The 15,565-nt window shown below is 52.6% G+C and overlaps 1 protein-coding gene across 1 annotated transcript in view; it reads left to right on the forward strand.

The window, feature by feature from the left end:
* Positions 1-441: 441 nt before the first annotated feature.
* Positions 442-15,565, forward strand: part of LOC142819583 (guanylate-binding protein 1-like) — a 112,463-nt gene continuing 97,339 nt past the window's right edge. The window contains exon 1 of the mRNA XM_089772587.1: positions 442-596. The gene's annotated coding sequence lies outside the window, so the exon portion shown is untranslated. The remainder of the gene's footprint in view (positions 597-15,565) is intronic.

The raw sequence follows: 15,565 nt of genomic DNA on the forward strand, positions 1-15,565 counted from the left end.
ACAACTGAAACACTGTGTAAGAGATGGTGGAGAGGCTGGGGCGGGGGATGCAGTTATCTGGGGGGTGGGGAGAGGGCTAGGCCTTCTGGGGAGGCCGGGGCAGGGGGGGTGTAGCTGTCAAGGGGGCTGCCCTGTGCCAGAGTGGGGGGGGCTGGGGCCTGCTGGGGTGCTGGGGGCAGGGCAGGGTCTATGGCTGGACTGCACTATAACAGTTAGTTTAGAAATGGGGAGAAGATGGGGAATGCGAGCAGGGAGGAGGAACAAAACTGACATCCACTCCCCGCCCCACATGCAGCACCTGAAGGCCCCAGCTTCCCTCTCTAAGCCCCCCTCTTTCCCCTTCCCTAGGGTCCAGTTTAGCTCCCCTCTTCCCCCTCCCTAAGCATTGTTCTCTTATTCATTATCTAACGGGCTATTTATGGGACAGAAAAGTCCTGCTGCTACTTTCACTTTCTAGTCTTGTCTCTATAAAAGAAAGGGGCTTGAAAAGCAGCCAGCCGGAGCCAGGGAGAGGAGCAGAGAGGAAAATAGCCAGGGCTGCTGCAGGACTTGAGACTCCGACAGAACCCAGCACCTGCAGCGTTTCCCCGGGCGAGGTAAGAGATGCTCCTCTGTCCTGTTGCTTGTAAACTTGCATGGACAGTAGAACTGCTGCAGTGTTACAAACACCAAAGTCATAGCTGCCTGCTCCCCACACAGCGCAGTTGGATCCAGAATTACAGAATCAGGTAACAGCAGAGACAGGGGAATGTGACCTACTAGAAAAAACAAAGTTTTAAAGAGTACGTCTACATTGGACACTCATCCCAGAACGAGCTACTCCGGAAGAAATACTGCAAAATAGCTTATTTTGAAATAGCACACCCATACTATAGGGAAGCCTTTAAACTAGCCCAGCGCAGGCTCCGTTCGTGTGGATGTGCTCCCTCCATTTAGAGCTCCAGGAAGCACCGGGGAGGAATGACTTCGAATGGCCCCGGGGAGGAGCTATTTCGAAATAACAGCGGTGAAGCACCCACGCTCCCGCTATTCCGAAATAGCTATGTGGGAAGAGGCGTTATTCCTCCTGGAATGAGGTTTGAAAATGCTGAAATAAGCTGCCTGGTATTCCAAAATGATTTTGAAATAACAGGCCGGCTGTGTAGACGCTCGCAGAGTGATGCTGGAAGAAGGGACGTTTCTCTGAAATAACGCTGCTCTGCAGACACACCCAGAGAGATGTGGGACTCGAAGGAAACTGTCTCTGTGCTTGTTTCATTCACACCGAGATGGTTAGAAGCTGCATTTTTCTTCTGCGCAGTGAAGCCTCAAAGCTGCGTTGACTTGCCAGGCAGGGTGAACTTTTGACAGAACAAACAGACCGGTTTGTTTGGAGCTAACGGGCATTTCAGAGGGGCGGGCGGTGTTTAGACCTGCGTTTTCCACCCCTGAGCTATTGCCACCATCACAGCCAGGCAAATGCCAAGTATTTCAATAGTAAGAGAGAAGTAGCCATGTTAGTCTGATCTTGGTAAAACAAAAGGAAAAAACGATGTAGCACTTTAAAGACTAACAAGATAGTTAATTAGGTGATGAGCATCTGTGGGGCCACCCACTTCTTCCGATCATCTGCCCCACAAAAGCTCATCACCTAATACACTATCTGTTTGGTTTTTAAAGTGCTGCATCATTTTTTTTCCTTTTGTTTTACCAAATAATTATCTAGAAAGCGAGTGGCTGAATTTCTGTCTTCTGACCTGGACTAGTGACTCCTTTCTCTGGTGGGTTGCTGGGTTCTGAGCCCCCCCAGCAGCCAGACTTGTCCTCTGCCTCCCTTCTCCCCCTGACTCTTGCCCACGAGTCACCTCACTGACCAACTCCTCCCACTCCGGTCCAGCAATGTCCCCCTCCCCCTGCATCGCACAGAGGGGAAGTCGGTGCCCATGCAGCACTTTAGCTGACGCTGCACAGACAGGGCTTTGCTTTCTGGGGCAGAGAAAATGGGGTGCTCAGCCTGAGTTCCTGGAGACGAAAGAACTCCCCAACTGTTCCTGTGCCACTAACTGGGAGAGCAACACCACACTCGCTGTCGGATCCATCCACAAGGCAAACAGCCCCAGAGGGGAATGGGTATTTGGGATTCTCCAGGCACATCACCATTTAGATGAAGTGAGTTACTCCTGGGCATGCAAATAAGCTGCCCCGTGTTAATTCTCTGTAGCTGACTCTGCTATAAGCTCCCCTGTAGAATGTGCATGTATAAAATACTAGAAGATTGACGAGGGTTTGCTCAGGTCCTTAAATAAAATCAGTTTGAGGGTTTTCCTTTAAATCGTGGTTCCCGACGTATGGTTTGCGATGGTGCTGGAGGGGTCCATGGAATGTTTCAAATAGACCGGAAAATCAACGTGCAGTGATTAAAAAAGTGATTATTTTGTACAGTGGATAGAAACGCTTATGGGGGGGCTGTAATATATAGTAATATATGGAGCAGGGGTAGACTGGCAATGAAAATAGGCCCGGGAAAGGGGTTGAGAACAGCCCTGCCCATGATGTCACCCCTGCATGCCCCTCCCTTTTTCCCTGCATCCAGGGACAGCTCTAGGTTTTTTGCCTGCCCCTCCCCCCGAAAAAAATTTTTGGCCGCCCCCGCCTTGTTTTTTGTCCAGGGAGGGTGCGTGCGCAAATGCAGCTTGCAGGGCTTGCTGAGGGAGAGCTCCCTGTATTTACACAGGTCTCTGAGGGTATGTCTATACTGCAAAGTTAATTCGAATTAACTATGATAGGCGCTACACTAGCGCTCCGCTAGTTCGAACTAGGTAAACCTCATTCCACGAGGATTAAGCCTAGTTCGAACTAGCTAGTTCTAATTAAGGGCTGTGTAGCCCCTTAATTCGAACTAGTGGGAGGCTAGCCCTCCCCAGCTTTCCCTGGTGGCCACTCTGGCCAACACCAGGGAAACTCTATTGCCCCCTTCCTGGCCCCGGACCCCTTAAAGAGGCACGGGCTGGCTACTGTGCCCATGCCAGGTGCAAGCCTGCCAGCACCCAGCCAGCAGACCCTGCACCTGGCACGGATCGAGCCAGCCACCCGATACCCCCAGCTCTCCCCCTCTTCCCGGGACCAGGCTGGCGGCTCCCGGGAGCTTGCCCGGGACCGCAAGAGGCGGGCACCCTCCTGGGCTACTGCAGACATCATGGACCTCGTCCACGATCTCCGCACTAGGCACAGGAAGGTGGCCGGCTAGGGCAGGAGAGCTGCCAGCCTGGCCACCCAGGAGCAGGTGTGCATGAAAATCCACTGAGACCCCCGACCCTGAGCCCTGAGCTTACAATGGCCGTACTGGGTCAGACCAAAGGTCCATCTAGCCCAGTAGCCTGTCTGCTGACAGTGGCCAACCCTAGGGACCCTGGAGGGGATGGACCGAAGACAGTGACCAAGCCATTTGTGTCGTGCCATCCCTCTCCAGCCTTACACAAACTTTGGGCAGGGACACCACTCCTACACCCTGGCTAATACCACTCCATGGACCCAACCTCCATCATTTTATCTCACTTCTCTTTAAACTCTGTTCTAGTTGTAGCCTTCACAGCCTCCTGCAGCAAGGAGTTCCACAGGTTGACTCTTTGCTTTGTGAAGAACAACTTTCTCTTACTAGTTTCAAGCCTGCTACCCATTCCTTTCCTTTGGTGTCCTCTAGTCCTTCTATTATGGGAACTAATGAAGAACTTTTCTGTATGCACCCTCTCCACCCCACTCATGCTTTTATAGACCTCTATCATATCCCCCCTCAGTCTCCTCTTTTCTAAGCTGAAAAGTCCCAGTCTCTTTAGCCTCTCTTCATATGGGACCTGTTCCAAACCCCTCATCATTGTAGTTGCCTTCCCCTCTCCCACCCTCTCTCTTCCTCTCTCCCACCTCCTTTTCCCAGTCTCCCCCAGTTTTGTTCAATAAAGAGAGATTCTATTTTTGAACACAATTGTCCTTTATTTTGTACATCAGGAAGGGGGGCTAGGGAGGGGTAAGTGGAAGGAGGTGAGGGAGGAATGGGGTACGAGCCCCCGATGGGGAGGACTGGGCTGGCTCTGCGGGCTTCTGGGGGTGGAAGCTGTCCTTCAGCCCTCCAATTGCCCCCTCTCCCCAGATGGCAGCCTGCAGCAAGTGCAGCCGGTCTGATGGCCTAGTGCTCTGATGTGCCCTGTGTGGGTACTCCAGGCAATCCAAGCCAGGACTGCTTTGCAAGTGGGGCACCCCTGAGAACTGTCTGTCCGGGGTGGGGGTCGGGTCCCTTTAAGCACAGCCCTCGGCTAGCCTGAGACAGCAGCTCCATGCTCCAAGTCCTAATCTGATGCCCTGCGGCACTGCTTCTGGCCAGCCTTAACCCCGGTTCAAGTCCACTCTGTGTGGGCATGCTAGTTCGAAATAGCAAAACGCTAATTCAAACTAGTTTTTTAGTCTGGATGCATTAGTTCGAATTAGCTTAGTTTGAATTAACAGAGGGTATGTCTACACTACCCCGCTAGTTCGAACTAGGAGGGTAATGTAGGCATACTGCACTTGCAAATGAAGCCCAGGATTTGAATTTCCCAGGCTTCATTTGCATAAGCGGGGAGCCGCCATTTTTAAAACCCCGCTGGTTTGAACCCCGTGCACCGAGGTGTACCGGTAGTTCGGAATAGGACCCTAGTCCGAACTACCTAGTTCGAGCCCCGTGTAGCCGCGCTGCACGGGGTTCGAACCAGCGGGGTTTTAAAAATGGCGGCTACCCGCTTATGCAAATGAAGCCCGGGAAATTCAAATCCCGAGTTTCATTTGCAAGTGCGATATGCCTACATTACCCCGCTAGTTCGAACTAGGAGGATAGTGTAGACATACCCTAAGTCAGTTCGAATTAGTGCTGTAGTGTAGACATACCCTGACTTCTCTTTCATTCCCGTGCATTCCACCCCAATTTCCCCGCCTTTGGCTAGGCTGCTGGAGAGCCACCCGGAGAAGAAGGGGCTCGGGATTGACTGCGTGCCTGGCCGCTATTCGCTGTCACCCTGCTCCCTAGCCGCTTCGCAGTGGCAGGAACGGCTGTCGTTACCGCTCCACTTGCTGGGGCTTCCCTCCGAATTATTGCGTCCCCACTGTGCCTGTGTGGCGGCAAGAGGTGGACGGGTCCTTTTATAGCATGTTCTTTCGCCTCCCCCGCCCTCATGGTGTCACCATTGAAAACTGAGGAGCCTGCCTCCAGAAGGGAGATCCCCGCGACTTGGAGGAGGCGGGCGGAGTGGGGGAGCTGTGGCTCCCGGCTCCAGTCGGCCAGCTTGGGACCGCACGTGTGGGTCCCACGCTGTGTGAGGGGGAAAGGGGCTCGCACATGTGTGGGAGAGAGCGAGCCAGATCCAGGCACCCCTGGGGCTTTGGTAGAGCCTGGGATTAGCCGGCTGCCTCGCCTTCCCTCCAGCCAGAGGAGAGTTTGTGGAGGGCGCCGCATTGCAATCGGGGATCCCCAGCGGGGAACAGAGGCTGCTGCTGCTGCTGCATGGGGACCCGTTAGAAACTAGCAATGCCCCCTCCCCAAAAAATAGAATTGGCTCTCTCTTATCCCCCCCTCCCCGTTTTTCTCTGCTGCTGCTTCCCCGGCTGGAGGGAACCGCAGTGGAGGGTGGCAGGAGGAGCGGCTGTGATTGCAGCTCTCCCACCAGAGCAGGCGATTGCTGTCTCCAGATGCTGATTGCTCAAGCACTTGGTGGGCACCAGACAGGAGGCCGCTGTAGTGGTGGCAGCAGCAGCAATGGGAGCCGGCTGCTGAGGGGCAGCCAGGGGAAGGTGTCTGCCACTTGCACCAAGCCGGAGCCGCCAAAGCCCAGGCAGGCGGCACACATGGCAGGGGGCCCATGCAGTGACAGCACTGGGCTGCGGGTGCCCCTGGTTGCATTTGTGGCTGGAGGAGCTGGAGGAGGGTCTCACTTGTCCCTCGAGGGATGGGGCCGCACCGAGCTCCTGAACTCCGCTCCAGTGAGCCAGGAGCCAGCTGCCGGGAGCAGCCACCATGGCCGCAGCCTGCCCCGTTGGGCTCAGCATCCCCATGAGCAGTCGCGGCAGCCCTGTGCTGAGGCCAGGCACCCTCCCAGCATCCCGCACTTCCAGTGCCCCGGGGCCAGGCGCAGGCTCCGAGCAGCTGGGCGTGGGGCTCCCAGCTTGGGGCGGCCTCTGCGGGGCTCAGCGCTTGCTCCTCCTGAGGGCTGGAATGCTGCCCCGCCCCCTAGAAATGTGCCAGCCCTGCTCTGATGGTGGCCCACCGGGAAATTCCTGGTACCCCGCTGGGCCAGTCCACCCCTGTTATGGAAATATACTTATCTCATAGAACTGGAAGGGACCTTGAAAGGTCATTGAGTCCAGTCCCCCGCCTTCACAGCAGGACCAACCATCCCTCACAGATTGCCCCACATCTCTAAATGGCCCCCTCAAGGACTGATCCTGGAGCGCTGGGGGACCAACAGTGGACCCAGAACTCCAGGATGAAGAGGGACACCTTCCTGGAGCTCTGCGAGTGGCTCGCCCCTGCTCTGCGGCGATGGACCACACGCATGAGGCCCGCCATTCCCCTCCACAAGCAGGTGGCCATCGCCCTCTGGAAGCTCTCCACGCCGGACAGCTACTGATCCATCGGCAACCAGTTCAGTGTGGGGAGATCCACCATCGGAGCCGTGCTCATGCAGGTACGGCACTCGTCGGCCACTGGGCCGGGGGGGGGTCTGCAAGGAGGAGATGGGCTGCCCCAGGGAAAACGGAGGGGAGGTGATGTAAGTGCCCTCCTCAGGAGGGTTCAGTCTGTCCCAGCTGCACTACATATCGCCCTCGCTGGCCAGGATTGCAGTGGGGGTTGCTCCTGGGAGTGGGGCGCGGGGCAGTCGTGGGGAACGAACACTCCCAGCCACCCAGGCACCCCAGTGACCCTCAGTTTTGTGTGTCTCTCTGCAGGCGGTCAAGGCCATCAATAGGGTGCTGCTCCGCAGAGTCGTCTGCCTCACCGACCTGAACACGTCATCGAGGAGTTTGGCGCCCTGGGCTTCTCCAACTGCGGGGGGGCCATCGACAGGATGCACAGACCCATCCATGCCCCAGAACACCAGGCCTCCCTGTACGTCAACCGCAAGGGGTTCTTCTCAGTGATCCTGAAGGCCGTGTCTGACCACCGGGGCCAGTTCACGGACATCAATGTGGGCTGGTCGGCAAGGCACATGATGTGTGGGTGTACCGCAACTCCTCCGTGTGCCAGAGGCTGCACGCCGGGACTTTCTTCCCTGACTGCCACATCAGTGTTGGGGACGTGGACACGCAAGTGTGCCTGGTGGGGGTGTGGCCTACCCCCTATAGCCCTGGCTGATGAAGCCCTACACGGGACACCTGAATCCCTCCCGGCAGGCCTTCAATGCCAGGCTAAGCAGGGCCCGCATTGTGGTCGAGGGGGCCTTCGGCCGGCTGAAGGCCCAAGTTAGATGCCTCCTCACCCACTTCGACTTCTCCGAGCACAATATTCCGCATCTGGTGGCAGCATGTTGTGTGCTCCACAATTTATGTGAGAGGGAGGGGGAGGCTTTCCTGCCAGCCTGGATGGCAGAGGCTGAACACATGGCTGGCCAGTACATGCAGCCCCACACAGCTGCCATCCGGGAGGCCCTTCGAGGGGCTGTCCACATCCAGGGAGCCCTGTGAGAGAGCCTCCAGGTGGACAAGGAGTGAAGTCCCCCGGGATTGCCCCACTGGGGCCTTGTGCCTTACATTTCACCCCCACCTCCTTCTCCTTTCCCCTCCCTAACCCCCCTTCCTGATATACAATAAAAACACCTGTGTTGCCACAAAAAGCTCTTTATTTAACATAACTGGGGTGGGGGGAGGGGGAAATGAGGGCAGGAGAGGGGAGGGGGGAAACCTGGGAGGAGGGAGCTGGAAGCGGGAGGCAAGGGGAGGAAGGGGGAGGGGAAGCTCAGGGTTGGGGGGTCTTGCCTGCCCTCCTGTCTCCCAACACTGCGGGTGCGGGGGCCTCGGCATCCCCGGGGGTGGGGAGTGGGTATGGAAGGTGGGGCAGGAGGGATGGGGGGGTGGAAGAAGCAGGAGGGGGAGCATGGGTGGGAGGAGGAGCGAGAGCTGGGGTGGCCGCAGGGGCTGGAGCAGCAGGAGGCAGCAATCGTCGCACCAGGGTCTGCAGGTGCTCACGGAGGGCACGGCCCTGCTCCCGCAGCTCCTGCAAGCTCTCCTGCCGCAGATGCAAGTCTTCTTGCACCCACTGCTCCTGCCTTCCCAGTAACCCCAGGTGCTGCCGCTGGTACTCCTCCTGGTTGTGGGTGCACCTGCTGGCCCAGGTGCAGGTGGATGTTCCAGGCAGGGTGGTGTGTCCTGCACTCGCAGGTGCTGCGGCTGCGGTGAAATAAAGAAGTGGTCAGTTCTCCCTGGGGACACAGTGGGTAAAACCCAGCCCCCCTCTGCAAGGCGAGGACGGCAGGTCTCCGCACTATCACGTCCTGCTATCTCTGGGAGTGTGAGCTGGCCCAGGACTGCACCCCAGCCCCTGTGATGCCTATAGTGTGATGTGTGGGGGGAGAGGGGAGATGTGCCTGCCTCTGTGTAGAGGGGGCGTCTGGAGGGAGGGCAGTGTGCAGTGTCTCTCCCCGGGGTCAGGAGCCTGTCATGCGCCTTCACGCATAGATGCATGTGGGAAACAGGCCAGGGCCCCTGCATGGCACCCGGACACATAAGGGGACCATGATGGCACTCACATGTGGAGGCCTCCCCGGACTCAGATGAGGCTGCTGACGGGCTCTCTAGTACGGCTCGGGGGTCCTGGGTGCAGGGCATGCTCTCTGCAGGCTCCTGGCTGCCATCCTCCTCCTGTTCCTCCTCTTCTCCTGTGCCAGGGACAGGGCCCTCTGCCCCCGGGTTGATGACAGCCAGGGGGGCATGGACCCTCTGACCCCCTTAGGATGTGGTCCAGGGCCTCATAATGTGGGCAGGTGTCCGGGTCAGCCCCTGGTTGGGAGCCCCTGGCATAGGCCTGCCGCAGCTCCTTAACTTTGGTCCGCACCTGTTCCTGGCTGTGCATGTGGCCAGGCTGGCAGCCATGTGACTGTAGACGGCCGCATTCCTACACCTAGTGCGGAGATCGTGGGCATTGGAGGCCTCCCCCCATACCTCAATGAGGACCACAATCTCCGTAGTAGACCAGGCAGGCGCCCGGCTTTTGCAGCCTCTGGCAGGCTCCTGGGAGCTGCCAGCCTGGTCCTGGGGAGTGGCGGAGGGCTGTGTGGCAGCAGGTTGCTGGCTCATGCTGTGCCAAGTGCAGGGTCTGCTGGCTCTGGGCTGGCAGGCTTGCAACTGGCCTGGGCACTGTGGCCAGTGTCTGCCCCTTGAAGGGATCTGGGGCTGGGCATGGGGGGAAGGAAAGCAGACAGCTTTCTTGGTTCTGCCCAGAGTGGCCACCGGGGCTCCCTGGGAAGGGCTGGAGGCCCCCTGTTTCGAATTAAGTGTCTACACAGCACTTAATTCAAAATAGCTATTTCGAATTTGGCGTTACTCCTCGTAGAATGAGGTTTACCAAAGTCGAAATAAGCTCTCCGCTATTTTGAATTAAATTCGAAATAGTGGTTTGCATGTATAGACGCTATTGAAGTTAATTCGAAATAATGGCTGTTATTTCGAATTTACTTTGCAGTGTAAACATACCCTATGCTTGCATCAGGAATATTGTGGTGATAATAACAGTTCTTTCCCTTTTCTTTTTATTAACCTGCTATTGGTTAATTTTTGTGTCCTGGTTTTTAGAGATCTCCCAAGTGATCTATCCCCTGATTTTTCCTATCATTACTTGGGTGGTGGCTGCGGATTTTATCCTCAAAATGTAGGTTTTTAAGTTTTTGGGGGTAAGTTTAATACCAAAGCCTGAAAACATTGTTTTGGGGTACTTTTGCGGGTCCCCACTTCTGCATTTATCATGCCAGAGTGGGGAAGGACAGCATCCTAGAATCATGTTTGCTTTTTGTGCAACAGCATTCCACTGTTGTCTCAAATTTAGCTTGTAGTCCACTATAACCCCTAGGGTACATCTAGACTACATGCCTCTGCTGACAGAGGCACATAAAATAGGCTACCCAACATAGTCAATGAAGCGGGGATTTAAATATCGCCAGCTTCATTAAAATAAAAATGGCCACCACACTGTGCCGGCTCAGCTGATCGTCCGCACAGCGCGCGAGTCAAGACACGGATCTGTCGACAAGGGAAGCCTTTGTTGACCACTCTGTTATGCCTCTGTCGGCAGACGCATGTAATCTAGACGTACCCCTAGATCCTTTTCTGCAGGACTCCTTCCCAGACACTTCCCATTCTGTGTGTGTGAAATGGATTGTTCCTTCCTAAGTGGAGCACTTTGCATTTGTCCTTATTCAAATTCATCCTGTTTACCTCAGACCATTTCTCCAGTGTGTCCAGATCATTTTGAATTATTACCCTATCCTCCAAAGCACTTGTAACCTCTCTCAGCTTCCTATTATCCACAAACTTGATACGTGTCCTCTGTATACCAATATCTAAATTGTTGATGAAGATATTGAACAGAACCAGCTCCCAAACAGATCCCTGCAGATCCCCACTTGTTATGCTCTTCCAGCAGGATTGTGAACCATTAATAACTACTCTGAGTACGGTTATCCAGCCAGTTATGCACCCACCTTATAGTCGCCCCTTCTAAGTTGTATTTTCTTAGTTTATTGATAAGAAGGTCATGCAAGACCGTATCAAATGCAGTACTAAAGTCTAGGTATACCGCATACACTGCTTTTCCCTTATCCACAAGACTTGTTATTTTATCAAAGAAAGCTATAAAGTTGGTTTGACATGATTTGTTCTTTCCAAATCCATGCTGGCTGTTCCCTGTCACCTTGCCACCTTCCAAGTGTTTACAGATGATTTCCTTAATTATTTGCTCCATTATCTTCCCTGGCACAGAAGTTAAACTAACTAGTTTATAGTTTCCTGGGTTGTTGTTCTTTCCCTTTTTATAAATGGGCACTATATTTGCCCTTTTCCAGTCTTCTGGAATCTCTCCTGTCTTCCATGACTTTCCAAAGATGATAGCTAGAGGCTCAGATACCTCCTCTATCAGCTCCTTGAGTATTCTAGGATGCATTTCATCAGGCCCTGGTGACTTGCAGGCATCTAACTTTTCTAGGTGATTTTAACTTTTTTCCTGCCTCTCCTTCCTGAGTAAGATGAATCCTTCTGCACCAATATTCCAATCACGTGTACTATCCCACCAGGTCTGTGTGATACCAACTGTGTCATAGTTATGTTTAGCACTTCAAATTCTTCCTGCTTATTACCAATACTCCTTACATTTGTAGACAGGCATCTAAGACAGAGCAGATTGTTGAGCGGGGGCCACGTGGGTTCACTGAGCCCCTGGGCTGTTATCACAGGGCCCTGACTGGGAGGCAAGGGTGAAGATGCCCCTCTCCTCAGGAATGCATTGGGACTCCAGACTCCTGTGGCAGGTACCAAACTGGGACATGAAATGAAATTCTGTAGCTTCCCTTTCAAGCTGCTTTTTGAAATTGTCTTGCAATAATACGGTGACTTTGAGACCCATCAATGAGTGCCTGGGCAAATTAAAATGTTCCCCAGCAGGCTTCTGTGTATTACCTTTTCAAATATCTGATTGGTGTCCATTAATCCTTTGTCATGGAGACTGTCTGGTTTGGACACTGTACATGGCAGAGGGGCATGGCTGGCACTTGCTGGCATAGATCACATTGCTGGATGTAATGGGCTGGGCCGGGTCTGGGTACTGCTGAGGGCATCCGCTCAGGGTGAATTGCTCAAAACACCGGGCTTCTTACAGCACCTGACCGGGGACCTTCTCAAATAGGCCACAAACCAGTCACACCAAGTGCTTCAGCTGCCAATCTGGCCAGCCTGAAGCCTCACAAGCAAAACCCCTCAGACACCCCAGCTCTTCCTGTGCCGCAATCAACCCCAGGCCTAACACACAGATGTGGGGTTTTAGAACAAAATCTCACCAACTCTGAACGAGTTACTTCTGTTCCCAAGAAACCAGCCACAGGTCCCAATCAGTTTAACTCTGGATCTTACCCACAAGAGCACGATGAGCCAGTCCTTTAGAATCTAAAATCTAAAGGTTTATTAATACAAGAAAGAAAAGCAGGAGAATAAGGTTGTGAAGGAGAATACATGACATGCATTGAATCTCCCAGTTCTCAATGCAGACTCTTAGCAGAGGTGTTATAAACTGCTATCTAAAAAGTCTCTGGTGTACATCCTATGTCAGGACGGGTCCACAGTTCTGCCTGGATCATTGTTCCCTGCAAGGCTGCATCTGGGGTCAGGAGCTGAACTCAAGACAAAAAGGAGTCTGCCACATGGCATTTTATATCCATGCCTGGTCTCTTCCAAGCTGGAGTGGGTCACATGGCCCAGGGACCTATCCTAGTGTCCCAAGCCAGCAATCATTATTCTGGCTGGTCTGCAGGCATCCAGACTCATTCCCCAGGTGTGTCTTTGGCACCTAGAGATCTATTGTCCCTGGACCCTTGCTAATTGGTATAGCCATTGAATGAACATTCCTGGCCCATTCTCAGACAGAGAATCTTCCAGCATAAACACAGAGTACATGTTTATAATCCCACATACAGACGTCACAGGTACATGAATAGCAGATACAGAATCAGTACAACACAAGCTTTCATGTGACATCTCACATGACCCCCTTTGTACAGAATTTTGAGGCAAGCCCCCCCCATGGGGCAACAGTGATCTTTAGAATCCAGTAATGTGACAGCTGGATGTGCCATTGCAGGAGCCTCTGATGCGGTGGCTTATGTGACTAGGTCCTGTGATGGTGTCACTTGTATAGATGTGTGGACAGAGTTGGCACCGGGGTTGATTGCGGGGTGGGCTCCTTGGTGAGTATGATGGACATGTGCTGTGCGCTTGTTGGAAAGAATTTGTTTGAGGTTGGGGGGGGTTGTCTGTAGGCGAGAATTGGCCTTTCCCCCAAGGCCTGTGAGAGTGAGGGGTCTTTTTCCAGGATAAATTGCAGATTGTTGGTGTTAGAGAAGAGACGGCGACCCAGGAGCGGATGGGGGAAAGGGAACTGCTTTATTGCCACTCACACTTACCTCGGACATTCCAACACAATGTCCGAGTGTTAACAATTTGGCCCCAATTACACCCCTTGATCTATGTTAGTGTGTTAATTCACACGTCTATCACTACTTTTTCTAAAATCTAATTCAGTAAGGTGACCTCCTACACAATGAATATTAATAAGCAGGTGATGAACACAACTATACCCGCCCTGATTGTTCTTTACTGATTTGTAGCTGAATCAGCCCTGTGTGCTGTCTGAACCAGCAGTGACAGGGAAGGGGAAAGCACTTTGACCCTGACATTTTTTCCCAGAAAAAGTCCAAAGACAAAACAAGACACTATTCAGTGCAGCCATCTTCCAAGGCTGCCAGGACAAAGGGGAAAACATGTTTAAACAGCAGCATCAATTTTGGCTAGACTCATTAACCACTAATGTATAGCCATCCCAGACCCCTCTTCATTTGTAGATGCCCCAATAGTAGATAATGCACTGGAGGGCTGTGTCTACATTGGCACCCTTTTCCGGAAAAGGGATGCTAATGAGACCAGTTGGAATTGCAAATGCCCCGTGGATTTAAATTTTCCCCGCGGCATTTGCATGAACATGGTTGCCGCTTTTTTCCAGCTCGGGGCTTTGCTGGAAAAAAGCGCCAGTCTAGACAGGGCTCTTGTGGAAAATAAACCCTTTTCTGGAAGATCCCTTATTCCTACTTAAAATCAGGAATAAGGGATCTTCCGGAAAAGGGTTTATTTTCTGAAAGATACCTGTCTAGACTGGCACTTTTCTCCGGCAAAGCCCCGAGCTGGAAAAAAGCGGCAGCCATGTTCATGCAAATGCCGCGGGGAAAATTTAAATCCACGGGGCATTTGCAATTCCGACTGGTCTCATTAGCATCCCTTTTCCGGAAAAGGGTGCCAATGTAGACACAGCTGAGGTGTTTAAGTTGGGAGCTGTAGGTAATGGCAAGCATTGTCCTTTTGTTTTCTGTGTTGGGCCTGTCTTGAGGAAGCTGATGTCTGGGTACTCGTCCGGCTCTGTCAATCTGTTTTTTCACTTTTCTGGGTGGATATTTTAGTATTAAGAATGCTTGATAGAGATCCCGTAGGTTTGTATCTCTGTCTGTAGGATTGGAACAAATCTGGTTGTATCTTAGGGCCTGGCTGTAAACAATTGATTGAGAAATGTCTTTTGGATGGAAGCTGGAGGCATGTAGGTAAGTATTATGGTCGGTAGGTTTCTGGTATAAGGGGTGGAAATGTGGCTGTCATGTAATTGTACTGTAGTGTTGAGGAAGTGGACCTTGTGTGGTCTGGTCCAGGCTGACGTTGATGGTGGAATGGAATTTGTTGACATCTGTGTGGAACTCTTCAAGAGTCTCCTTCCCGTGGGTCCATGTGATACAAATGTCATCAGTGCGTTATAAGTAGAGTAAGGGTGCTAGGAGGCGAGAGCTGAGAACAAATTGTTCGAGGCCAGCCACAAAGATGTTGACATATTGTGGGGCCATGCGGGTTCCCATGGCTGAGTTGCTGACGTGAAGATATAAGTTGTCTCCAAAATGGAAATAGTTGTGGGTGGAGGACAAAGTGACAGAGCTCTGTAACCAGGTGTGCCGGGGCATCATGACAGCCAGTAATCCATCATCATGTAGAATGTTGTTGTAAAGAGGTTCTATGTCCATGATGGCCAGGATGGTGTTTTCAGGACGATTGCTGATTTTCTGTAGTTTCCTCAGGAAGTCGGTGGATAGCTAGGAGAAAACTAGGAGTTCTGGTAACATAGGGTCTGAGGAGAGAGTCAGTATAACCAGATAATCCTGCTGTAAATGTGCCCATGCTTGAGATGATGGGTCGTCTGGGATATCCAGGTTTGTGTATCCTGAGCAGTAGATAGAAAACTCCTGATCAGAGATTTGAGGGTGAGTTTCTGTAGCTTTACTCTTGAGTTGTAGCAGGAAGTTTCATGAGCAGGTGGTTTAGTTTCTTTGGTATTCATTGGTAGGATTAGAGGAGAGAAGCCTGTTGAATCTGGTGTTGGTGAGTTGACCGGCAGCCTCCTGTTCGTAATCTGTTCTGCTCCTAATGACCACAGCACCCCATCTGTCAGCCTCTTTGATTATGATGTGAGGATTGTTTTGAGGCTCTGTATGGCATTGCATTCTGCATGGCTGAGGTTAGATGTTTCACGTTGTTGTTTGCTGACAATGTCAGCCCGAGTACGTTTGCTGAAGCAATCGATGTAGAAGTCAAAACTCTTGTTATGATCGTCAGGAGTGGTCCACATAGATGCCTTCGTCTTGTGGGATTGGCGGGGGTGGGGCAGAGCTGGAGGGTCAATGTCTTCATTAGTGTGTAGGAAATTTTCCTTTATATGGAGGTGGCGAAAATAGGCTTCCAGATTTCCACAGAACTAAATCATATTTGTGGGGTGGTGGGG

This window comes from Pelodiscus sinensis, chromosome 22, assembly GCF_052426305.1.
Source record: "Pelodiscus sinensis isolate ZL-2025 chromosome 22, ASM5242630v1, whole genome shotgun sequence".
Lineage (NCBI taxonomy): Eukaryota > Metazoa > Chordata > Testudines > Trionychidae > Pelodiscus > Pelodiscus sinensis.